This window comes from Carassius gibelio, chromosome B18 (assembly GCF_023724105.1).
Source record: "Carassius gibelio isolate Cgi1373 ecotype wild population from Czech Republic chromosome B18, carGib1.2-hapl.c, whole genome shotgun sequence".
NCBI classification, from domain to species: domain Eukaryota; kingdom Metazoa; phylum Chordata; class Actinopteri; order Cypriniformes; family Cyprinidae; genus Carassius; species Carassius gibelio.
In genome coordinates this window covers 13,259,637-13,286,009 of record NC_068413.1, presented here as the reverse complement: position 1 = coordinate 13,286,009, position 26,373 = coordinate 13,259,637, and the positions used below count along the sequence as shown (strand labels likewise).

Below are 26,373 nucleotides of genomic sequence, written 5' to 3'. Positions count from 1 at the left end.
GAATGTAAAGGTTAAGGCTTTAGTCTTACCTCTGAGCCCGTGTTGAGCTGTGCGAGTGAAGTCTTTGAGTGCTTCTGACATCAGCATTTAGCTAAACTACACAGCCACCAGAGACCGGCATTAATGGATCCCTCAGAGCCAATATCTTCACGCACAAGTGCCCGACTAATTGAAAACTGGTCGGAGTCCGCTTTGTGGAACAAGTGCAGCAAACCTTTATGTCAGACTATAAAAACAAGGTCCAGAAATACTGTAGGTGGACATATTCACCAAAACCCTCTAATGGATATAAAGTTACAGCACGCATGAAGTTAGACAGTTGGAATGTAAGATTTATGGCCCGTGTACTTCCAAATCTTTCAATAACCACTTGTATGGCATGGCTTTGTTTGAAATAATACCCTCTGTCTCAAAGAGAGACTTCACAAATTACTCTGTTTCAAGAACAACAACACAACTGAAAGGTTTGCCAGTCCTTCTCAGTAACACCTGATTAGATAAGATTTGATGGCAAGGCAGACCTAGTTACCATATACCACACTATTTGATGTAGTTTGACAGGCTGTGAAGATCATGTAGGCTGGGAAAACAATCTTCTGAAGGCATAGCAGGCTAACAATTAACATTGCTGGTTAAGTGCGTACGAAGATTAGCAGATTTCAGAAATATTAAACAGGATACATTAACCTAACCCGGCAATGTTTTTGTTGCTTCTGGAATATGGCCAAAGATAACTCATACATGGTTTTAGTTTTCAGGAAAACCAACATAATCCATGTCTAATGGTGGACCATTGTTTCGGGAATGCCAGGGGTTAAATGATTAGATCTGAGCTGCTAAACTGATAGATAGATAGATAGATAGATAGATAGATAGATAGATAGATAGATAGATAGATAGATAGATAGATAGATAGATAGATAGATAGATAGTATCTCTTTCACACACTGATGGCCGGCGGTCTAATAAGATTCGGTTTGATTGATTTAAACTGGCACTGAACTCACGCCCGTCGGCGGGGCTGCCTCCTCCATCTGCTGCTGACCTGTGAGTCTGGGGGATAAACCACAGTTATGACGGGACCTCCTGGACAAACACGCGCCGCCTGCTGTCACACTCCGTGGGAAAACCGCCAGCTTGATGTCTCCTCATCCCACCCAGACTTTCCCCGAGCTTTACTTCAACTAACGTTAATTAGATTTAACAGAAACCGCGCCGGATGGTGACACGCGCCGTCATCGGTGAAATACGAGCGAGTGTAACGTAAGGAAACTGTTCGTCTGGGAATGAAAGAAGCGCAATGTTAGCTGAATACATAAACGACTGTTTTTTATTCCGAATGCTTTCTGCCGTCAAGCTTCTCAAAACAGTTGTTAGGCTACAGTAAACTAAAAATTTACGCGTAAAAAGCGTGTGAACCCTCGCACCATCTCGCTGTAATGTATCAAAACAATAAACATATTTGAGTGTGTGTGTATCAGTTTAGTTCTACCCTACTTAAGAGATAACCATACATGGCAGAGTTTCGAAATTAAACAATCAGTTTTTTTCTAGCTGATTTGAATGAAATGAATTGATAAGGAATTAGCTCACTGACCAGCTATCACAAGTTTGCATTCACGTAAACAACAGCGGAGTTTAGTTTACCGAGAATCTCACCTCAAGATCCAAACAACACGCGCTCGTCTTCGCGGTCCTGAGTTCCAGAGCTGAAAACTAGGCAAAATGTGTGATGGTCGTAGGTCTGCGTGAATGAATGTCGACTGAAAAACTGGCGGACCTGTAGATCTGCTCCGAATCCAGAAAAAAAAAACACACCGAGCTTCAAGCGTCAGCTAATAAATTCCAGAGACCCCAAACTGCTGCCCTAATCTCGCGTCCCTCTCGCTGGTAGCGCAGACCAGACGCTTTCTACAGTTCAGTCTGGAGGGAGGGACACTCTCTGCTACAACTTCAACGCCCAGTTGACTTCTTTCACTCTATTCGCGTTCTGTTGCTGTTAATCAAAAGATATGCGGTTAGAAATGATATATTAACAGTGTTGGTACATTCAGGGATTCTCTCGGACTCCTCCCTGAACGCCAATTTAGCGCTTTGCTCTTTCAACTCGTGGGCGGAGATTTAATGGTCAAATTGTTTTCACTTCCCTGGCCCCCTCAACACCACCACAGATGGCGAGTCAGATAAGAAAAGTGTCACGATCCTATTGTCTACATGCCCACAAAGGTCGTGACACTGACATTCCCTGTGGCATAGGACTATATTCACATCTAGACCACAACCTCGGTCATAACTTAACCCTCTACAGCATAGAGGCATTAGGGGAATGCTCACAGGGGGTAGAACGAATATAAAGTATATTTTGATGCCTGGGTGTATATTGTTATAGGGGGAAGTTGTTTTAAATGTTAGAATTTCCATTACACAAAAGTTCTTTGTAATGGAAACTGCAATGTTACAGAATTTGCAACCGATTTTTTTCTTCTGTATTGTGATGAACATTTGAGGGTAATGGATTTTTAAAAAATAAAAATTGTAGAGCATGTCTTGGTTCTTATGAAATTTCTATTTCATGCCACTTTAAAGGCCTGTTCACACCGAGGACAACAACTAATGATAACAATAATAAAGTTGTCATTACCATTCTAATTCCATGAGAATAGGAATATCCACATCACATGATGTCAATAACACAGAGGAATTACAAAGCTGTAATTACTTTCAGATTTTTTTTTCAGATGATTTGCATATAAAAACATTGACGTCCAATCATTTAAAACGGCAGACAACAAAACGGCAGAATGCTTATAATAAACATTGTGCATTACTGTTTATGGTAATATAATTAGATTTATAATTATCTTTATAATCCATGATTGGTGTGAACAGGCCTTGAAAGGTTCTTTGGGGAACCCCAAATGGGTCTTCAATGACATTGCTGTGAAGTCCCCCTTTGGGAACTCTTTTTTTTTTTTTTTTTTTAAATAAACTGACTTTATAAAAACCTATCTTGAGAAATATTAACTTGCTTAAAAAACAGTGACAACAAGCTCTAGCCTCCGCTATAAGTCTTCAGTCAATCATTGCGACAGTGAGTTGGTACACACACACTTTCTTCAAAGTGATCGCATCTTAAGGTCTGTGTTGTTTAACTATATTAGACCTGTAACATGTGACAGTCCATCTCAGAGATGTCTGTGAGTGTGAAGAGACACCTCTTTGTTTGTGAGCATGTGTCGTCTATATGTTATAGAAATGTCAGCTCTCTGGCTCGGTGTCGTGATTTGAGCAGCACAAGTAAAGAGGGGGTCTAGCATGGCTGGTGGGGGTGGGAAGTAAGGGTACTTCAGGGTCGTTTGTGCTTTCTTAAGAAAAAACACTCCACCACACAGCAGTCCATAAAAAGGGACAATTCATCTCAACATGAAGATGAGTAAATTAACCATTTTTGTAATCGTAAAGAAACTATTATTTAAGAGTTCCTTAAAAAAAAAAAAATCTTACTTTGAATTTTCACTAATAAGAGCCTTTTGTGCAATGGAAAGGTTACATGTTCTTTATGAAACCACCAAATCCAATAAAGAACCTTCATTTTCAAGAGCGAAGTAAATTAGCACCGGGGCTGTCAAGCTCCAAAATAGGGGAAAAAACACCATAAACTGAAGTGGTCCGTATGACCTATTCAATAGTAATGTTGAAAGGAACGAACTGGAAAATTAAATCATTATACATTGAAAATCTTGATATCTCTAGAGTGGTTCTTGAATTGTTCATGAGAAAAGATTGAATAGAATCTTAAAGTGTGATATTTTCATTGAATCAGTTGATCCAGTTCACGAAACACTGAAGATTTAATTTGAATAAACATATGGACTGCATTGATAATTGTAATTGCAAGTGTCTGAAAGCTCCAACCAGTTTATAATTAGACATTTCTCCTTTTGTTTTGAATAGAATTCAAGGTGAACAAACCAAGAGCTGAACCTGTGTGCATTTTATGCTTAATTATTATTCACAGCTAAAAGATCCCATCTGTCGCCACACCATTGCATTGCACTCTAACAAAAAACAATGTCCAACATGCGCATGACATGACAGGAAACTAGACCCCCTCCCTAGCACACCCCCATACTTCATACTCTTCTCACTCCAGGCAGCCTCATTCTGTCAGGGGCCATCACAGAGAGTACAAGGACAAGCACCATGAAGGCATCATGCTTTGTTGTCCCAAACTGCCTAAAAATGGATTTACAGCACAAAAAAAGATTTTATACACAACAACAAAATGTTTGCAAAGTGTTTATGAATATTTTCTTAAGGCTTCTTTTCAGAGAGCTGTCGTGCCATCTTCAGCTGGCAGTTCTGCCAGTACAAGACAGAACACTTGTATGTTTTTGTATAAGAGTATGAGTCAACTTAAAACCTTTTTTATTTTCCTACTGCATGCTATTGGACTGTGACGTCTTCATTGGTCCACATTATTCCAAATAAAAAAAATTCAAGTTCTTTAATCAAAATTTTAATATTCACTCTTCCTCTGAAATAAAGGAGAAGCGAGCAAGTTCCTCTTGCACTTATTTTTCTTTGAATTCTTGCACTTTGAAGAAGGAAGAATCTTGCAGTAGGTTGCAGTTGTAAGGAATTAAAAAAAAGTTTCTGAATGCATTTTCCCATTTTTTGTGCATAATAAAATTTATATATAGATAAGCCTACATAAATACTTATGGTTAGTTCTCTTACACTTTTTGCAATCAATTCCTGATGGATATGAAGTCCCACCCTACATTTTTTCTTGGAAATACTTCACATTATGGAAGTAAAATGGGTTGCGAACAGCATTCAATATCTGTAAGGGAGTGTATTACTATAATAGTTTTTTTAAAGTGTATGGTGACCAAAGTATACTACAATTGTAAGCTGTCAAGGCGGCAGGAGGGAGAATTTATCAATATACAAGGAACAGCTACAGACATTAAACATACAGATTTTCTGTTGCTTGAACATGATTATTATGAGACCATCTAAATTGTGCCTCTTACACAACACCACTAATGCTCTCAAATGTTTGTATCCTACGCTCTGTTTAATAGAAGAGCTAGTTTTGCCCACCTGATTGAGATGGATGTGCCCACTGATGATTGCTGCTTGAAGAGCCCTACAAATAACTACTCTTCTTTTGGAGCTGAGTACTTATGTTTACCTGTTACCAAGCAACTGTGTTCAGAACAGCAGGAGGGATCAAAGTGGTTTAGAAAATTATATTTTTATGATTATTATTAGTAATAGTAATAATAATAATAATAATAATATATTTATCAATATCATATTATTAATTAGTCAGTAATACATTTTCTTTGTATAGGATTTGTTGGATATTATTTGGGCACATGCATTATGTGTGTACAGTGTATATGAATACGGATAATGCTGCAGTTCTAGGAAAAGTTCCTCTATGCCAAATCCAAACTAATTGATAGTAAAACGGAGAATATGAAAACCTATACATTTGTGAAATTAGTATACATTTTTTAAAACACTATTTCCCATTACTTTCAGTCCAAAAAAAAATCTACATGGTGTAAATCTACATAGCTTATTAGCACTGATGGATAAGACTGATTTGACAATAAAGCTTCTAACACGTCTCATGCTATTAATTTAATCTGTTCTCACTGTCTGCAGCCCACTATTTGGGTGAGTAATGGCAGTTTGAGACAAAGTGGGTTTGAATGAGCCAGGCTACATATCAGTTGGATGCAGACCAGAGCCTGCGGACACATCATAATTGACTGCGCTGGGATGTGAGAGTCCCATAGGGAACAGACAGCAGAATACCCACAGGACAATAGACTTCAGCATACTGGAACTTATGACTTATAACTACTGCCTGCTAACAGTTTGTATCACGATGAACAGATTTTCAACACAGGGAGTACAGCATCTTTTAGGCATCAATAAAAATGAAGAGATAGGTGTTGAACTGAATTTTTTAAATGAACTTATTTTTTTGGGTAAATAGGGGAAGGAATTGTTGTAGATTAATTACAGTTTTGAAAGGGATATTTCATGCCAAAAATGTTGTCATCTTTTATAAACCTTCATGACTTATGTGGAAAACAAAAATATATAGTGGATATTATTTAATCCTTTTATATATATATATATATATATATATATATATATATATATATATATATATATATATATATATATATATATATATATATATATATATATATATATATATATTAAAATTAGATAGTTATGTTTGGGATTAAAATGAACCTAGTTGGATTCAATATTAAATAAGATTTAACAAAAATCATTACATTAATACTTTTCACACGAAACCAAAAAAACAAACAAGCATGATAATATGTCACTTAAAAAAAATGTATTTGACAACTATTTGTTTAAACATACATTTTTTCATAGATGGTAAATGTTATAAACAGTATTTTAACAATTTTGTAAACTTTATTTAATTTTAACAATTAAACTGAAGAAGCATGCAAAAACATTTCCTCTGTTTGCTTTAAAATAAAACAGTAAGAGACATTTTTTTTTGTCAAGGTAAGAGGTTGAAATTGTTTTTGTTTTTTTTTAATGTAGTGAAAATAAATTGTTTGCAGCCACTTACTTAAAATGTTTTATTGTTTTTTTTTTTTTTCAGTGCAATGAACTGAACTAATAAAAGTATACACTTTTATACCATTGTAAGTTCCTTTGGGTCAGCATTTGCCGAATACATAAATGTAAATACCCCCAGAGGGTGGCTGAGAAACTTTCATAATAAAATACATTTAAAAAAACAAATGTTTTATTTTTTTTTATTTCAGAGCTGTGCAGTTACCTTTACCAAAGAAATATGCAGATAAAATTGTTCCATAATCGACAACAAAAGCAACACTTTTCAGGTGTGTTCATGACTCTAAATGAGAAGATTTAGCAAACTTCTAAGTGAGAACATCACAGAGCACCAGTAGATCCCACAACTCAAAAATCTAAATGGGTCAAACTGACCCACAACATAATGTTGTTGTCCATAATGAAAGTAAATGGAGTCCAAAACAACACGGGACCCCACTGACTATTGTACGGAAAAAAACAAAACAAAACATTGAGACATTTATTAAAATATCTTTATTTGTTAACTTTAGGATACATTAGCAGCTCATAAGACAGGAAAGGATTGTTAGACAGAGCAAAACATGATTCAAAGCACACAAATTCCTCTCGAAATAAACACTTAAATCCTCAATACTACAATTAAAGCTCTTCTAACAGAACACCTTTTTGAGCAAATACCTCATCTCAGCACTTTCGGGAACCTGCCTTTAGCTCATCATCCGAATTCTCACACTTTGCAGTAAGTTGCTGACAAGGGCACTTTTTGATAGACAAGTGATAGATACGCACATCATCCTGGCCGGGGACAGACAATGAAGACAGTTACAGAGCCATGATGGGCACGGGACAGTGAGGGACAGTGTGAAGGGGAACTGAATAAGAAAAGCATCTCATTTAACAATGTTACCTCCCCTCCCCCCCTTTCGGATGTCTGCGTTTTGCTTCACCCTCTGTGACAGGCCAAGCATGCCAAAAAGCCTCTATATACCTCCAGTGTTCAGTTCACAAGGGCTGCCTGGATGGTGATGGGAGAAAAGTAGGGCACGACTAGCATGGCAGGGCAAGTCCACTGATTCACTGCAAGGCAACTATCAATTATTTCTGTCAGAGCAAATTCATTTTGCTTGCTTCGTCTCTATGCTTGCATTGCATTTCTATTTTTAATCCATTCGTCATAGATTTCAAGTTCAATTAAATGAACTTTCCAGACTTTTATATGTGGTTTACTGCTCAGTTGCCAGATGTAATGAGCATAGGAGCAATTCGTTCTGATTTAGTTTGTAAATGTAGTTTGCATTTAGGGATACTCAAGATAAATAAAAAAGTACCAGTTATTTTCTGTACTTTTCTTTTCTGACCTGGAATTAAACATTCTTATAATGTCACCTTTTAGGTAGCAAGAAGACATTTTTCTTTTCATTTTTATCTTTTTTTATGGCTTCAGACGATTTTAAATATAGACAACAAATGTTTTGTCAGCTACATAAAATATATGTTTCATGTGGTAACATCTAAACTTGCTGGTTATATTCAAGTCAAAAAAATTATTTAACACAAAATAAATCAAACTGACAGCTTTAGATTATTCCAATTTAAAATAAATTTTTTTTTTATTTATATTTGTAAAGAAAAGTCTTATAAATGTATTATTACTCGTTTATTACTAGTATATAAATGTATAAACTGTATTATTTGGGTGATTATCATGCATATTAAATGTGATGATATTTTACTAATTTTAATAATAAAATAAGAGGACGCCATCTCATCACTTTTACTGTAAACACTTAAGCAGAACACTTGGATATGTCTTTATTTTGGGAGCAAAATATGAGGATGTTACCTTGCTATTTAATGCTACCTTAGCAACAACATTGCCGATGGCTACATCTGGTAGAGTTGTGCACAGCTGGCTACAGCTGTCAGTGGAGGAGCGCTATCTCACTTTTCATTACTGCTAGCAGTCAATTCAACTCTGCACTCCTGAGCTCATCTGCAATGAACGACCTCTCAGCCTTCAGTCAATCGAGCGTGAAGAAAAAACATACTGCCATATGGCCAAAAATATGTGGACACATCATTTTAATTGAGGGGGTTTAAGCTACACCTTTTACTAAGAGATAAAGAAAACAAGCCGACAGTTATACAATCTCATCAGTCTAACATTTTCAGTAGAACAAGATGTACTAAAGAGTAATAGGATGCCACTATATAAGATCTGGTGTGAATCCACTCAACACCTTGGGCATTCAGAATCAGAAAGCCAACACTGGTGCTTTGACCTCACTAATGCTTTTGTGGTTGAATGGGAACAAATCCCCACAGCCATTTTCACATATCTACTGGAAAACCTTCGCAGGGTAAAAGCTGTTACTGCAGAGAACCAACTCATGGTTTATTAACATTGAATGTGCAACAAGCACACCCATATACACTGAAATCAAAAACTGGTGTAGGATTCACTTTGAAACAAGTTTCTCACAGAAACTGTTGGTAAATTTCACAAATAATAACAACGAAACATCAAGTAATGCATAAAATTAAAGCGTGAAATTTTGAAAGGGGCAGTTCACCCAAAACTGCATTGTGGTAGTGTCATGAATGTGTGTTGAAGTCTAACCTGGAAGAGAAGATTTGTTGAATAAAGTTGTTGTTTTAGTTTTTATATTACAGATGAACTACTGATGTCAAATGGACTATTTTAATGTTGTCCTTACTACATTTTTAGGTCTTGAACGTGATAGTTTGCTGTCTATGTATGGTCAGAAAGCTCTGGAATTTCATCAAAAATATCTTCATTTGTGTTCCAAAGATGAACGAAGGTCTAACGTGTTTGAAAAGACATGACGGTGAGTAATTAATGACAGAATTTCCATTTTTGGGTGAACTAACCCTTGAAGTAGAAAGAGCAAAATAGTATTTTCTTGTAAAACAAACTCCAAAACATTATTTTCCAACTTCAAATAATAATAATAATAATTTACAGTGTGCTTTTGGCCATGTACATTTGTAAAAACAAATAAATAAATAAAATTAAGCTCCTTAAAGGTGGTATTCACAGCAATGCCATTTTTGGGTTCCCCAAAGAATCGGTCAAAAAACTGTTTTTAAAAGAACAATTTTTTTTCTTAGCGTGAAGAACATTTTTAATAAACTTCCACTATAAATTTTGGACAATGGTATGGTTCCATGGGAGTTAAAAGTTCTACATTGAATCATGGAGGCCTGTAAAAAAAACTTTATTTTTAAGAGTTTGTTGCTGTTTTGTCTCTGGGAAGGTTTTTGGGAACACCTATGTGTATATTAGTATAAGCAACCTGGAAAACAACACACCAGCAGTTAACATCAGCAAAAGACAATGGTGACAGAATGAAAACGAACCATAAAAGTACATGAACACATGTTGTTCTTTTTGAGATAATGCTTGCCTCACTGAGCTAGACGAGTACTTGGCCATGTTTCTTCTTTCCTGTTCAGACACAGCTCCAGCAATGTTGGCCTGAGTTTTAGCTCAACCCCTCTTTGGCAGGCTGAAACTGATACGAGTTATTATAATAATAACAGCCTCTAAGGGGAATGCCCAACAACATTTGTCATGCACCGAGCCAAAATAAAATTGCGAAATTTCAGTAATATGATTCATTATGGCAGCTCCTGTGTTTGGGGGGCTGGTGAATGTGTGAGTGTGTTAGTGAAAGACACAGACAGACATTTCAGGTCTCTAGACTCCTGCTTATCTACATAGACGACTCGGGCTTACGGTAAATTGCAAAGACAACGATCAATAGTTTGGAGCCTGTGTCTAACAAATCATTTTTTTCAAGACAACAGATATATTGACTTTTGAAATGAGTGGGTGGGTCATTTAACTCTTACGCTTGAAAGCTGCCTTGCTTTTTTTTTTTTTTCTTTTTTTTTTTTCATTCAACAACAATAAAATAAATATAATGTACTATTCAAACAGGTGGGATCGGTAGGAATTTTTATGAGATTAAAAAAATAATGAAAGTTTAATTTCCAGCATCATTACTCCAGAAATCAATGCACTGATTCAGTGCTCAACAAACATTTCTTATTTAAATCAAGAACAAAACCTAGACAAAATATCCAATACAATACTGCAAAAACGTATGGAAATTAATTGTACTAGTGGACCCCAAAATCTGTGGGATGTTTATATTTTATGCATAATTTTTGTATCCTATGCTCATTATATATAAAATGTTGGTAACTAATTCTCACAATTAACTAGTTGCCTAAAGCATTTTTACTAGTACTTATAAAGCACATATTCTGCATGACCATATTCTACATCCCTAATCCTAACTTAACAACGACCTTATTAACTATTAATAAGCAAATAAGTAGTTTACTGAGGCAAAAGTTATACTAAATGGTTTGTTAATAGTGATCAAATTTTCATAGCTCAACATCAAACTCTATTGAAATCAGTTCTACAGTATGTTGAGTCTTCCATGCTGAGCTCTGTTTGATTTGCTGTCTGTGTAAAGTAACACGAAGCAGTCACTTCTGAAATAACTGACATAGCTGTAATGACTCTGTTTTAGAAGGCAGCATCCGAGAAGGAGAGAAGACCGAACTCATTTCAACTGATTTGTGAAGAGGGCATCTGTAAATGAGCTCGTACCTCACACCTCTACTGTGACGCTCCTGTTGAGACCCCCTTCCTCTTATTAAGCTGTTAACACCGAAGAAAACACATTGTTAATTACTGCTAGCACTAACTATACTGCCACAGGGCCCTGCTTAATAATTGAGGCACATATCCCACTCTCTTGGCGACTATGTGACAACACACAAGCAATAAGGCATAAACTAATCACGGTATATCTCTTCTAAGCTCTCACCAGGTAGTGAGCAACTAGCAGAAAATAATAAGAGCCAAGTGATGTGTTTGGTTCATTTGTGCAAACATTTAGATGTCCAGTGGAGCTTGAGATGATCTCAAATCATGCTGGAGGATATGATCATAATGTCTGATACATACTTGTTCAAGTAGCTTGAGTGCTGATACCAATAAAATAAAAAGGGGAGAGAAACCAAATGTAATATATAATATATGAAATATATATGAAATATTATTACAGTTCAATAATACTTTTCTGTACACTTCTGTGATGGCAAAGCTGAATTTTCAGCATCCTTTTACTTGAGTCATCGTGTTTCACATAATCCTTCAGATAAGATTTGAATATGATTATTTGCTGCTCAAGCAGTAGATGAAAACAGATGAAAGTAGATGAAAACAGTGTCACTTCATTTATTTATTTTGGAAAACAAGATTTTTTATAAGTTTAAATAAGTTTAAAAGAACAGCATTTATTTGAAACATAAACATTTTGCTATATTATAAATGCTTAAACTGTCTCTTTTTGATTTAATGGGTCAATTAAACGCATGTTTTTTGTGGAAAGCACTGATTTCATTTTTATGCACAAATATTTCACTCAAACTGTTATACTGTTACATTTGTAGTGAAGCATTTCATATGAAATTAATAGAATATTTTTTACTTGTGTTCTCAGAGTTCTCTAACTCACAGTATCAAACATTTGAACACAGATTCTACTATCTGCTGTGAACGTCTTGTGAACTCATGACAATGTAACTACTGTAATTCAGGACAGTTATAGATTATCAAGTCCACTCAAAATAGCAATTGCTTAAAACTGAAAGACACGCTGCTTAAATCGCTCTTCTAAAAAAATCATTTTCTTCTATTCAGATTCATAAGAGTCCATTTAGAACTGAGGAAGAGCCTAGTTTTTGTGCTATCATATTAAATAATGTGATAGATTTTTAAGCATTGAGGAAAGAACAAATGAAGTGGGGGGAGAACAAGCAAAACTGAAAAGGAATTGATTTCTGGAGGCCTGGAGGAAAAAGACTAAATGTACTAGTGCTTTTACATGCCAGAAATATTTGTGTCTGGAAACATTTGATATTAGGTCAGGATTGTTGAATTGAAATATCAAGGCTTTGTTTGCTGCTCTGCGGTGAGCAGATAAAGACTGAACCCAGAAACAGAAAAGGCTAAAGAGGTTTCAGTCTAATCATGTGTTCTGGATTGCAGACTAGCAGCTCAATACGCAGAACGTCATCAGCCCATTCAAATTGACAATGGCTTATCCACTTGAGTGGGTGTTTCTGGAAGACCGGACGAATATAAAAGGGGTTAACAGTCTCTTCAAAATATGCACACATGCTTCATTTATGCAACCATGTTGAAATACTTTAAGTGCAGATCAAAACAAAACGATATCTGCTTCGGAAACCATATTAATATTTATAGCTATGCTTTCTATAAGATACAGCAGGACTGTTTAAGAGCTATACATGCTACTTTGTCTTTGTCGCCATGACAACAGTGAGTTGGGCACCAAAGCAGGACTATATGGCTCCTGACGCAGAGCTTTCTTCTAACAAAGGAAGCAAAAATTCCATACCATCATTGTGTATCATTGTGGATCTGACCAAACATGCACAAGGCATGCATAATAATGATGAAATATACAAAAATTGACACAGAACAAATGCTATTATGAGGTCAGTGAGATTTAGAATAATCTTGAAATATATACAGATAGGTACCATGAAGTGTCTTACCTTTAAAAAAAGTACTTATTACTGTTATAACTAAATAAAATAAAATACAAGTTTTTGGACACTTAAGTGCATGTTTATGATATTTACAATTATTTGCAATATTTTTCCTTTCTCTTTGAAGTGTAATACGTTTGGTACATAATGAGGATCTGTGAAGTTGCAAAGACTTAAATAAGATTAAAGTGTACTGTCAAACTGAAACATTTACGGTAAAATAAAATATAATACAATCTGTATTTCTAACATTTATGTCATGCATTTTAATACATTTATTACATTTTTCAAATGTAAAATCAAACAACACACTAGAGTGTCATAAAAGTTCACTTAAGTTGCTCTGTATTTTATTCCATAATAATAATAATCTAAAACTGTATATCTTGTATTATATATATATATATATATATATATATATATATATATATATATATATATATATATATGTATATATATAATTTTTTTTTTTTTTTTACTACATTTCAAGGTGAAACATATTGGGTTGTTGCTGGTGATGGATTCTTAAAAGCTATATGTGGCATATTTACTTTTGTCAAACATGTAGAGATGAAAAGATTTTGACAAGGAGGCATGTAAACACACACACACACACACACACACAGAGTGATTGCATACTGAGATAAGGCTGCCAGTACTGACATTTTTGAGCAGAAACATGATTTCTCTTTGCTTTTGACATTTCCCAAGGGGAGATGGTAAAAGCAAGAAGGAAAAAGAAAACCAGCAAAGAGAAGAGAGAGAGAGTGGGGGGAAGACAAGATGCCCGAGGACAAGCGTTGAGTATTATTAATGACTGGTAGCATAGCATAACGCCGCTCAGAGAAGTCAGCTGAGTTTCTCTAGACAGTGACAATTACGAAAGCCACTCTGATAGAAATCCATTTCTCAAACACCACAGCAGACTGCAGGAAGAGGACAACCTCTTTCATGCAGGGAAAGGCCGAGGAGACCAATTAAAAAGGGAAGATTATTTCATTTTTTTCCCTCACAATCTTCATCAAAGCAATGTGTTTGCTTATTTTCTACTAAATGAAGACTTCCAGGCCAGCTCTCCCTTTCCTGCACATGACTCTCTGCTAATTAAAAGGTTTTCTCTGCGTCTTTCACGCACTTCCTTACTGAGTGACAGCGAAGAGGAAATCCGCACCAGGCACTGAGAGCACAATAACGAGAGGATTTAAAAGCTGAAATCTTGCTGTTTTTACACACATTCACACTCAGTGAGGCTTAAAGAGCTTAATTCATATTTAATTACATAGAAAGGGATGTCAACCTATGAGACAAGTCGGAAGAAATAAGACAAGTAGTTATAAATATTAGTTAAACAGGTGTTCCCAGAATGTGTCTGTGAATTTTCAGTGTTAAATACTCCACAGATCCTTTTTATATAATTTTGAAAATGCCAAATTTGAGTGGAAGCCGAAACACACGACTCAGTGGCCACCAGTTTTCGTGCACGACTCTTTAAATGCAAATGAGAACAGAGGAACAGAATTGAGAACCGCTGTTTTTCCGCGGTTTTTTGCTGCATGTTCCCAGGGGTGGGGTTGATCTGGATTTGTGATGTCACAAAACGGGGAAGTAGCTCATTGTAGTTCCTACGAGCCATTTTTGTAGGAATTAAACTGCTATAATTTTAAAACTCGATATCTCTGTTTGCATTGAACTTTCAGCTTTGTAAATTTGCAGATATTATTTATGCCCAAACAGCAACATTACACACTAACTAATGTTTAAAAACTGAAATGGCAATCAACTACGTCTTTAAATATCGAATGATTCCATATTTTCCGGAACCGTTGGCAAACTTATATAAAATGCAAAAAATAATTGACTTGGGGGCCCCCTGCTGTTCGGGGCCCTGGGCTGCAGCCCATGTTGCCCAGTAGGATAACGCTTAAAATGTGAATTAAGTTTATGTTAAAGTGGGGGTGAAATGCTATTTCATTCATACTGAGTTTTTTACACTGTTAAAGAGTTGGATTCCCATACTAAACATGGACAAAGTTTCAAAAATTAAGTTGTACATTTGAAGGAGTATTTCTGTTCCAAAAATACTCCTTCCGGTTTGTCAAAAGTTTCGGAAAGTTTTTTTTCGAGTATGGCTCTGTGTGACGTTAGATGGAGCGGAATTTCCTTATATGGGTCCTGAGGGCGCTTCTGCCGGAAGAGCGCGCGCTCCCGTATAGCAGAGCACTGAGAGCACAACAGACTTCACTGATCAGAGCGAGAGCGTCGCGAAATGTCACAAAAGGAGTGTGTTTTTGGTTGCCAGGGCAAGACAACCCTGCACAGATTACCAAAAAAAAAACAGCATTAAGGGACCAGTGGATGGAGTTTATTTTTACAGAGCATCAACGGAGTTGTGCAAGTGTTTGTGTTTGTTCCCTGCATTTCGAAGATGCTTGTTTTACTGCTTGTTTTTTGGATGATGCAATCCCAACGAAAAAGGGTCATGATCGTGTGTTGGAACCGCATGCGGTGAGTAAAACTGCTTCAAATATCTCTGTGTTATTAACTTAGCTATCGGCGTGTAAGCACATCAAGTAAACAACATGCGATGTTGTCATCAAACTGCACTTTCCACATGTACAGCTTAAAAAAAAAAAAAAAGGCGACAAAGTGGAACTTAGTCATTTTCCAAAATCGCTAAGCAAATATATACAGTTTCAGTACATACCACATAGAGACGTTGTTGCTGATGCTGCTCTTGTTAAATTTCAGCCTCTGGATCTGATTCTGGATCATAAATATACGCTGAATCTGACTGTTAGCCATGGTTTGTTGTGGTTGGTTTTGTCCTCACGGTGTCACAGCTTCCAAACGCTCTCAACGCAAAAGCTCATGATTCTTTAGCTCCGCCCAGACGTCACGCTTCCAGCCGGTCGTGTTTTTCCGGGAAAAATCGGTACAGACTATCTTTCTCTTATGAATATAATAAAACTAAAGACTTTTTGGAGTTATGAAGGATGAAGTACTACTCTATAGGTACTCAATATTAACAGGATATTGAGTGAAAACGAGCATTTCACCCCCCCTTTAAAAACTCACAAATAAAAAATAAAATAAAAAACAGTCGGTTATGTCTGTGAAGGTAGACATTGCATGTTTATTTTAGATCTGAGTAGCAGCAGCGTAATATACATTAAATAAATCAATAAATCCACTGCTCTCTTCTCTTCTCTTAGGCTTCAACCCTAAAGAGTGTTCTGTGCTCGTCAGGGCAGCCAAAAACATAACAGTTAACATGTTTGAACTTTCGTTAGAACTGGTAAACCGTTGTCGGAATCGTGCAGAATATTTGGCAGTAATATTATAATAAGATCCCCTTTCTATGTCATGGGGAGTGAAATCTAAACAGCTCTTTTTACCCCCACAAGCTTTCAGAGAAAGGCTTACTAAAAACCAGTTTCATGATTTCTGGGTTGGTACTGTAGATGCACCGGGGACCCAATTATAGCACTTAAACATGAAAAAGTCAGATTTTCATGATATGTCACCTTTAAATAAACTTTTCCATGTGTAAAAAGTATGGGACAAAAACACAGGGGCAAAAGAATCCATACAGCAGTTTGAGAAACACACAAAAGAAACAAAGATGAGGGCTCAGATAGTGATACAGGATCTTAACAAGGGCTTGGAATTGATTCATTATTAAACATGACACCTCCAGCACAGGGAGAAGTGGAAAAGCTGTTCAAATGCATTTCTCACGCAGAACCCACTTCCAGACAGCAGCAGGAGCGGAGGATCTGGGCAGGCTGTTCATGCTACTGTGTAGATACACACATGTGCAAACAGAAACACACTTGCTGAGAGATGCGTATAGTGCTTGGAGTTCAGTAAGAATCAGGGCAGGATTAAAAACTCTCTCACACACAGAGAGACATCACTCAACTCATCCAGTCTTGCTCGTCTAGGTCACCAATTAAGCCTGACCCACAAAAGCTGTTGGCTTGGCAACAGTGCTGCATAAGACGTCCGCCTAACCACATTTGGCTGGGATTTAGCTGTCACTCATCTGTGACACATGGACTCTCTCAATTATTTCATGGTACTAGCCTACTAGTATATATTAATTTAATTTCAAAGTTTTTTTTTTTTTTTTTTTTTTAGGTTACCAGCCACTTGTTTTTCCTAGTCTGGAATCTGAAGTCGCGGTCCCCTCCGCTCACACTTTTGTCCAGTGTTGCCACCACACCTGGACCAGAGCCCGCAAGACTCTGCTCCAGGTGAGGGCGCGCACTAAGGCCAAGGCCGATCGCCACTGGTCTTAGCCTCCCATATACGTTGTGGGTCAAAAAGTGTGGCTTTCTACTAACAACATTCCGCTCCATTCCGTTTCTAATAAGTAAGCTCTCAAATTTATTGGCCCGTTCCCTGTCACCAAGATCATTAGTCCAGTGACAGTCTGCCTCAAACTACCTCCGGCGTACAGGAGGATTCATCCCGCCTTCCATTTATCCAAAATTAAGCCCGTGTTTTATTCACAAATTAACCCACCCACCCCAGTTCCCCCATCGCCGCGACTCGTAGATGGGGAACCCACCTATTCGGTTAATCGCATTCTGGACTCGAGGCGGAGGGGACGAAGATTCCAGTACTTGGTGGACTGGGAGGGTTACGGTCCAGAGGAGAGGAGTTGGGAACCTACTAGAGACATACTGGATCACTCACTGATTGACGATTACAATCGACAGGTAGGGTCGTCTGGGAACTCCAGGAGGCATTCCTAGAGGGCAGGGTACTGTCACGGTTGGTAAACCGTGGCCTCGGGTTTTGCACTGTGGGTGGAGTGTGTGTGTGTCTTGCGTCAGCACTGATTGTTTCATGCGGTCGTCTCTGTTAATTGTCCATTATCACCAGCTGCTCCTCATTACCCATTCCCTACATATTGCCCTGTCTTTCGTCTTGTGTTTGTCAGATCATTGTATGCAGCCCCAGTGTTACTACCTGTTTATCTCGTTCCCGTTTCATGTTATTCTCGTCGTTGGATTGTCTCAGAACCCCATCCACTCCTCACCTTCCACGGACTTCACGATTCACCTTCACAGCTCTCCCACCGCAGTTCCTGTGTCACGCTCTCCCGCTGCCCACTCACCACCACTCCCTGGATCACCGTTGAACATTGTCACTCCCCGGATCGCTACAAGACCTACAGAATTCACCCAGCCTCCTGTCTCCGTGTTATTTGTTTGTATGACAGTTCAATTCATCTTTAACTCTCACTTGCTTCCTCACCTCCTTCCACTCGTTACACTATGTGACGTCTGATCAATTTTGAGGATGAGTCAGAATTGTTTAATTGGGAATGAGGTTCTTGTTAACCTCAGAACCCACAATTAGAGCAGAAACCCTACAGACAGTTTCTGATCATACCCTATTCTGTTGCTGTCTCTTCTCCACTGTTCTTTCCTCCTCATTCTGTCTTTAATCTCTGAAACATCCATCTTGAAATGATTTGTGGCGAGTGTGCAGATTTGGATGAGCTGGGAGAAATTTCCACTCACCCTGGTGCCATGGCACATGTGCATAGTTACTGAGCCAAGAAGAGTCCATGCCTGGCAGACGGTTCCTGTGGAGGATCCACTGTCCACTTTCATCACAGCGTGCTCCTTCTGATCAGAAGAATTAGGAAAAGATTTGAACAGCGTTCATTTTGGTCATTTATTCAGTGTATAGTCCTTTTAAGCAGATTTTCTGACACTTTGGCTCTAGCAGTGCTTTCGTGAACACCTCGTTCATTAAATATTCTGTGTAATCGTGCTCTCTGGTGATCTTTTCTTGTGTGTTTATTTCTGTTTTCTGTTATCACCCTCTCTCCTTTCTCTTTCAGCCTATCGCTGCTCTTTTCACTTTCTTTCATTCATTTTCCTCCCTCTTTCTCTCTGACAGCAGCGGTCAGACAGCCTCTCTTTAATAGAATCCAGATGAGTTGGAAAAACAGGCTGAGGAGAGGGGCCCATTAAAGTGTGGACCCTGTCATCATTCCTCACGTGCTTCTACAGTCCCGCCGGTATGAGCTTTACACTGCACAGTGTGTTTGTGTATCTACATATGCTTTTTAAATCAGACAGTCATTAAAATTTTGTTAGGATTGATTTACAGTCACATAAGCAGTCGCATAAGGAAGAACCCCTTTTTATTAGTAGGGTAAATAAATATATGTTTTCATCGAATGGTTTTGGAGCAAGAATATCTAAAAGATTCAGTGCTATAAAATTGCAAGTCTTGAAAAATATCAGAAAAAATATAAACTAAAATATTTTCAATGGTATTACAGCCATCTTATTTGTTATTTTAGGAGGTCTTAAATTTGGGGATGGAAATATAGGAAATGCAATAGAGCCTAATGTGATTGTTAAACTTCAAAAGGCCCTCTTCTATTAAATAAATAGGAATGCTGCACATTTCTTAATAGAAATGGAGCACTTTTGCGTTCTACAGTTTTGCAGTTTCAGAACAGTGCACAATCAATGAATACTGCAAATACATGATCAATTATGGCTTATGATTGACTATTGCTGAATTATGACAGGCTTTACTTTATGGTGTTTATATTGTAATATATAGTAGTAAAAGCATAGACATTTTAAAATAAAAGTCCTGGGCCTGATTTTACAGACAGGGTTTAGACTAAACCAGGATTAGGCCATAGTTCAATTAGGACAGGATTTTTATAAAAGTGCCACGAAAAAAAAAAAAAAAATGACTGGTGTGCATCTTAAGTCAAAACAAAGGTACTGATATATTTTAAGATTACTCAGTGAAAGTTTATTTCAGTTTAAACAGCTCAGACTTACATTTTTGTCTGCATAGATTTAAGCATTTATTTCAGGCTTGTTTACAATTAAATCCATTATTTGACAAATAATATATATATATATATATATATATATATATATATATATATATATATATATATATATATATATATATATATATATATTTCGCTCCTAAATGTTCAGCCTAGGAGCACCTGTGCACACTGGGAAAAAAGCATCAGGCCTTGTTATAGAAGCCAGTTTCCCCATTAGAGTAAAACAAATTAAGCTATTTATTTTATACATTTTTAAGGCCATTTTATTTATCATAATTCAGCTTTATATATATATCTCACAATTGCAATATGACTTTTATCTTGAAACAGCAAGTCATAACAACTTTATCTTGCTATTATAGTTTTGTTTCTTTTAACTTAGTTTCTCAAAATTTTCACATAATCACAACATGACTTCATATATCATATATGTGACTTTACATGGGACTTTTTATCTCACAATGTGACTATTACTTATTTTAAACTTTTATCTCTTTCATTATATTTTTTTTTACCCCGAAGGCTAAACGTGACTAAATAAGGATGGATTTACAAAATTTATTGTAATCAAATTACTCAGTTAAACTAAAAACAACTGCAAACAAATATATTTATACCAACGTTTTGTGCAATCACTTACCTTACCCAGTGTACTGACTGACTTTCATGCATGTAAAGAAAACAATGTTAACGGCAACAGCAGAATTTTGTATTCCAAGGCTAAATGTGATCGACTGTATACAAAAGAAACAATATTAAATGCTAAACTGAGATTTTAAATAAAAAAAGTGCAGAAAGTGCACAAACCTGGTTGAACTATTGATGGGGATAATGACTTGCCACTGAAGAACTATGTACATTTTCACACTAATATGAGCCAAAGTGAGAGATTGAGAAAAGATAGTGAGAAAGTGAGATGGTGAGTGTGGACGTCTCAGTAAATGGGGCGTTGAATAAAAAAACGACTCATTCTTCTTACACTACAAATTACTGACAGAATGTGAGAGAATAAAAGATGACCCATTCCTGTTACAAAGACTAAGCTAGTTTAATTGCGACGGCAGATTTATTGGATTCTACTGTAACTGCGAGAGGTTTACGGTATATAGAGACGATATGATGTAAACGGGTTTGCTCTATAAATGAGTGACAGATAAAGGCCCAGCAGCGGTTGGACTAATGTGCCTTTATTGCATTTCTATTTCTCACAAAGTCCACAAACAAGACCTAGCTTGACAGGTGCTGTCAGACAGTTGGGCCACCTCTTTTTCCTTGGTGGTAACACAGGCTCACTAGTGTCTGTTCATGTCAGAGTGCCACAATCAATTTGGTTTATTTTGGACACCATTACTCACAATGAAGAGGCAAAGGGACAGATGGGCCGGTGTGGGAGTTCATGAAGTCTGCACCCTGTCACTTTTCTTCTCATTTCCACAGGACGGTCTCTAGTTAGCATCCAAAACAGAGACGGAAAGAGTAAGACAGCTGATGAGGGAGTTTTAGCAGGCTTATCCTCAATGAAAACATTATCCTGCAAGTGGCCGCTGCTGCCATAAAAGAAAACACAACAGCAATAAAAAGCTGACATTTCAATTAATGGCCGACTGCTTCTGCTGAGAATTAAAAGGAAATGGTCACAATCTGTCTTCTTCCGAGCCCACCTGTGTCACAAGGCTTTTATAGCAGAGCACAGAATGTTTCCTTAATCACATCCATAGGGAGAGACACATCGACTGCTGGCTCATGCATGCATCATTCTGTCAGATTCAGTGAAGCTACGTGCTTTCTCTTTAACTCCCAGTTGCTAGTTACTTTTCAATAGAACAACATAAAATATAGATTTTTAAAAAATTATATATAGATATGCATGCTATAGAAGTATAAAAAAAAAGTATGGAAAGTCTATCAAAAAATATAAATTGATCAAAATACAAATGGTAATATTGAAAAATATTATTTCAATTCATTATTTCAGCTCTGATATGCTGATTTGCTGCATTGGTTTGATGCTTAATATTTTCTGGAAATCGCGATCCCATCATTTAAAAATAAATAAATAAATAATAATAGTAATAATAATACATCTATTCAACAGGCATGCATCAGACTGATTTATATTTGATAAATGCTGTTCTTTTGTACTTTGTATTCATCAAAGAATGATAAAGAATTAAGCAGCAAAAAACAGATACTTTTTTAGAATTGAGCACCAAATCAGCATATTAGATATAATTATTTCAACATACCAAATTTATTCAAATAATTTAATACAATTAATACAAATAATTGTACAGTTAAAAAAAAAAATATATATATATATATATATATATATATATATATATATATGGTAGGCTTGATGCTAATAGCACATGCAGGGTATTCTTTCAGAGTTGGCCAACACATCCTGTCCTAGATGGATACCAGGTGCTAAAAGACATGAGAATCTTTTCAATATAAACTGCTTTTGTTTTAATATGGATGTAATGGAAGAGCTCGGGCCCATAAAGCAATGAGCTCTCTGCTCTGTTGTAGGTTTGCTGAGCTCAGCTTGTAAAAACACTGAGATCTCATTGGCCTATCACTGGGATGCCATAGTCATCTGGTTGATGCCTGCCTGGGTGGCTTTAGTTTACAGGTTCAATAATGTGTTCAGTCATGCAACAAACAACGGATTTCAAGAGCAATCAGGTAGGTTATATGGTGGCTCTTGTGGTTATTTCCATGGCCTTTATGCCTTATGAATGTAATTGCATAGAACTGTGGGTAACTAACTGTAAGTCATTTAAACTAAAGCAACTGAATCACTATAAGGTGTATGAAATTGATTCTTTTTAACTATCAATAACCTTAGAGTTTTCCCCAAATCTTTGTAGCAACATTTTCACTAGTAATCTGCAAAAATCTAGTCCAGGGACTATTCAGGGTGTCTTGTGCTTCAAATCATCAGTTTAGCACTGCAACTCAGGCCAAAAAGACACATGAGAGGTGACACTGAGATCGAGGAGACATCTGTGTGTGGGGAAAAGATTTAAGGTGCCACGCGAGTTCTCTGTTGTTAACATTAAGTCAATGGAAAGTAAATCAGAGCTCTGAATTCCCGACTCTCAGGTCCTGTGAAGCACGTCCAAATATAGGAAAGATCTGTTATTTGATTCACTAAAGAGAGAAATTATTCAAAAAATTTAATGCAATTGGATGGTGACCAGCTTACACTATCCTATAGAAAATACATTGGTGTTCACTTTATTGCTTTAATTTGTTCATTTAAAGTTGAATTGTGCAACTAGACACTTTAAAAACACTTTCTCCAATCCCAGTTTAATGTCAGAGACAACCAAGTAAGCCATTTGTAGGCAGTAAATACTGTGGCAATATAAATTGTTTTAAATTTAAGCATCCCAGCCAGCCCCACATAGCAAAACTGGTTATTTGGGAACTATATGTTTGTCCAAGCAATAACAGATGGGTGTAGGGAAACATGTCATTATTCAGGCAATTCATTTGGGACTCTAGTTGCACAGAAATGACACACTAAGAGAGGATCGGTATACGCTTAAGGAGTGAAGGAATTTAATTCAATAAGAAATTAAATGTTTTACCATTGGAATGTAATTTAATCTTAACTTGCTATCTATGTCCTTAGAGGCATATGTCCAGAGCTGCTTACAGAGCATTATATTGACATAATTGTGTCCACTCCTCCAATCTCATTGTGTGTAAACTATCCCCTTGGGTCTTTTCCTGGTCTCCTCCTCTGCAGCCCTTGAACAAACCAATGAGTGTGTTCAAGGAAATCATTACCACACTCCTTCCTCTCCACACAGAAACCTGATCTGTCCACAATCAGCCTCACGTCTGCTTCTACTTATAAAAAATAATTTACATAATCCAGTCTTACCTGAAATAATTTACCTCCGTCTACACATTTACACACATACACTGCTCAAAAAAATACTAAAGAAATCATCAGATCTCAATGGGGAAAATATAATGCTGGATATGGACTGGGTATGTGTTAGGAATGAAAGGATGCCACATCTTTGATGGAAATTATAAACCTAAAGAGGGATGAATTCATAGACACCCCGGAAACCAAAGTGAAAAAATGATGTAGCAGGCTAGTCCATTTTGCTACAACTGCATTGCAGCAACTCAAAATGGTACTCAATGGCCCCCATGTGCTTGTATGCATGCTCCTAATGAGACAACGGATGGTGTCCTGGGGTTTTTCCTCCCATATCTGTACTGGGGCATCACTGAGCCCCTGGACAGTCTGAGGGGCAACCTGGCGGCTTCGGATGGTCCAAACATAATGTCCCAGAGGCATTCTATTGGAATTAGGTCAGCGTGCGTGAAGGCCATTCAATAGTATCAAATTCTTCATCCTCCAGGAACTGTCTGCATAATCTCGCCACATGAGGCCAGGCATTGCCGTGCACCAGGAGGAACCCAGAAACATAGGAAGGACATTGCTAAAACAGTCCATGTGACATCAGGGGTACAACCGTGATTTTACGTCACATGGACTATTTTACCCATGTCCTTGCTACGTTTTTGGGTATTGATTGTGGTGATATCATTGCTGTCTATAGATGGTCAAAGAGCTCTCAGATTCCATCAAAAAATCTTAATTTGTGTTCAGAAGATGAACAAAGGACTTATGAGATCGTAAATACATGAGGATGAGTAATTAATGACAGAATTTTAATTTGGGGGGGAACTATACCTTTAATGGTTTAATGAAAAAAAAAGTTAAAGGTCAATATGCTATGCTTTTGTTTGTCAAGGCCAGTCTGTAAAAAATTCTCTCTCTCTATGAAACCATTTTATATGGAGATATTTCAAAAAGTCCACAGCACAGGCTGAAATAATACTATAACGATTATATATTCATAAATGAGTTCACTGACTAATTAACTGATCCATTAAACATTTGTCTACTCATCGACTCACTGAGGTCAGTAGAAAGTTCAGTGATGATGTTACAACTAAACATTGAGGCCATCGAAAAATGACCGTTGAGGTCTTCGGTATAAGATCACAGTCAGATGGGTTCAAAGGTTCAAAGGGTCTATCAGTGAGGTCACAGGTGATTTAATCAAAATTAATTCTGATGAGGTCACTACTGACCTCAACAAGCTAGCTCAGTGATGATGTCATTAACGTGCTCAGAGTCAATTATGATCCAGTTATTAGCCCAGGCAGTTATCAATTCACAACCAAAACAAAAAGTGTGTTACACAATTTTAGGGAGCAATTCTCACTGTTAACTAGCTGCTTATTGGTATTATACTTATAAAGCAGATATTAATGCCTTATTCTATATAACCATGTTTAAGATCCCTTGATCTGACTCCATACCTAAAAAGTTAACACTACCTTAACTATAAATAAGCAGCAAATTAGGAGTTTATTGAAAGAAAACTCTAAATTAAAATTGAATATGTGTTCCCTATTCTAAAGCGTTACTAAAAAAGTGGTGTTGCCGAGAAAATAAATGTGTCTTTTTTTCCTCATTATGTTACACTTTTAGAAGCCCCTTTTAGAACTCCTCCATTTCAGCTCATTAACAGATGTCCCCAAAAAGACTATTGGAATATTCACTGTTAGTCAAAGACCATGAGTCCCTGGTGAATTCAGGTAAATTGGGCCACTTTTTGTCATTGAAATGAATGGCAAAAAGTGACCCAATTTTTCCCAATTTCATCCTATATATAACTCTTCATAAAGAGAATGGATATGTTCAGAATTGCACATTAAAATATTCCTACTGTTGCTGTAGTTTAGAGTGTGTATGTATGCTGTGTGCACAAAATGTGGATTTTTTTTTCTGTATGCATAGATTAGGTGACCTACTAAAGGTAACAAAATATTCAATAGCATACAGGCCACGCTGAACGAAACAGTATCGCATAATGCAATGCACCCGACTCGGTTTTAGATTGGCAGCGTGATGAATAAATTTGATAATATACAGCTCCTCCTTAACTCATTATTTCTTCAGAGTTTCACAGGTTAAGGTGATGGTGTCAAGTGGCAACAATTTAGTATATTACTATTTATTATTACATAATGCAGTAAGCTATTATTCAATAAGATATAATTTTATTCTGAACACAGCCAAAGTTTGCTATCCAACACATGTAGTCGATTGTTATTTGAGTACTCTGCTTATCATTTTGAGTTTTGTGGATTGTTGCAGTAAAGAGTATCTTCTGAAAACTGATACATCTGTAAGCAGTAACACACACAGAGGGACTCCAACAGTAGTGACACGT

At 36.8% G+C, this 26,373-nt stretch overlaps 2 protein-coding genes across 3 annotated transcripts in view; one reads left to right on the top strand and one right to left on the bottom strand.

Moving 5' to 3' along the window:
- The window catches only part of LOC127977214 (tetraspanin-18), a 52,650-nt gene extending 50,576 nt beyond the window's left edge, over positions 1-2,074 (bottom strand). The window contains exon 1 of the mRNA XM_052581942.1: positions 1,660-2,074. The gene's annotated coding sequence lies outside the window, so the exon portion shown is untranslated. The remainder of the gene's footprint in view (positions 1-1,659) is intronic.
- Positions 1-26,373, top strand: part of LOC127977209 (homeobox protein aristaless-like 4) — a 539,817-nt gene that overhangs the window by 78,519 nt on the left and 434,925 nt on the right. The window lies entirely within an intron of this gene.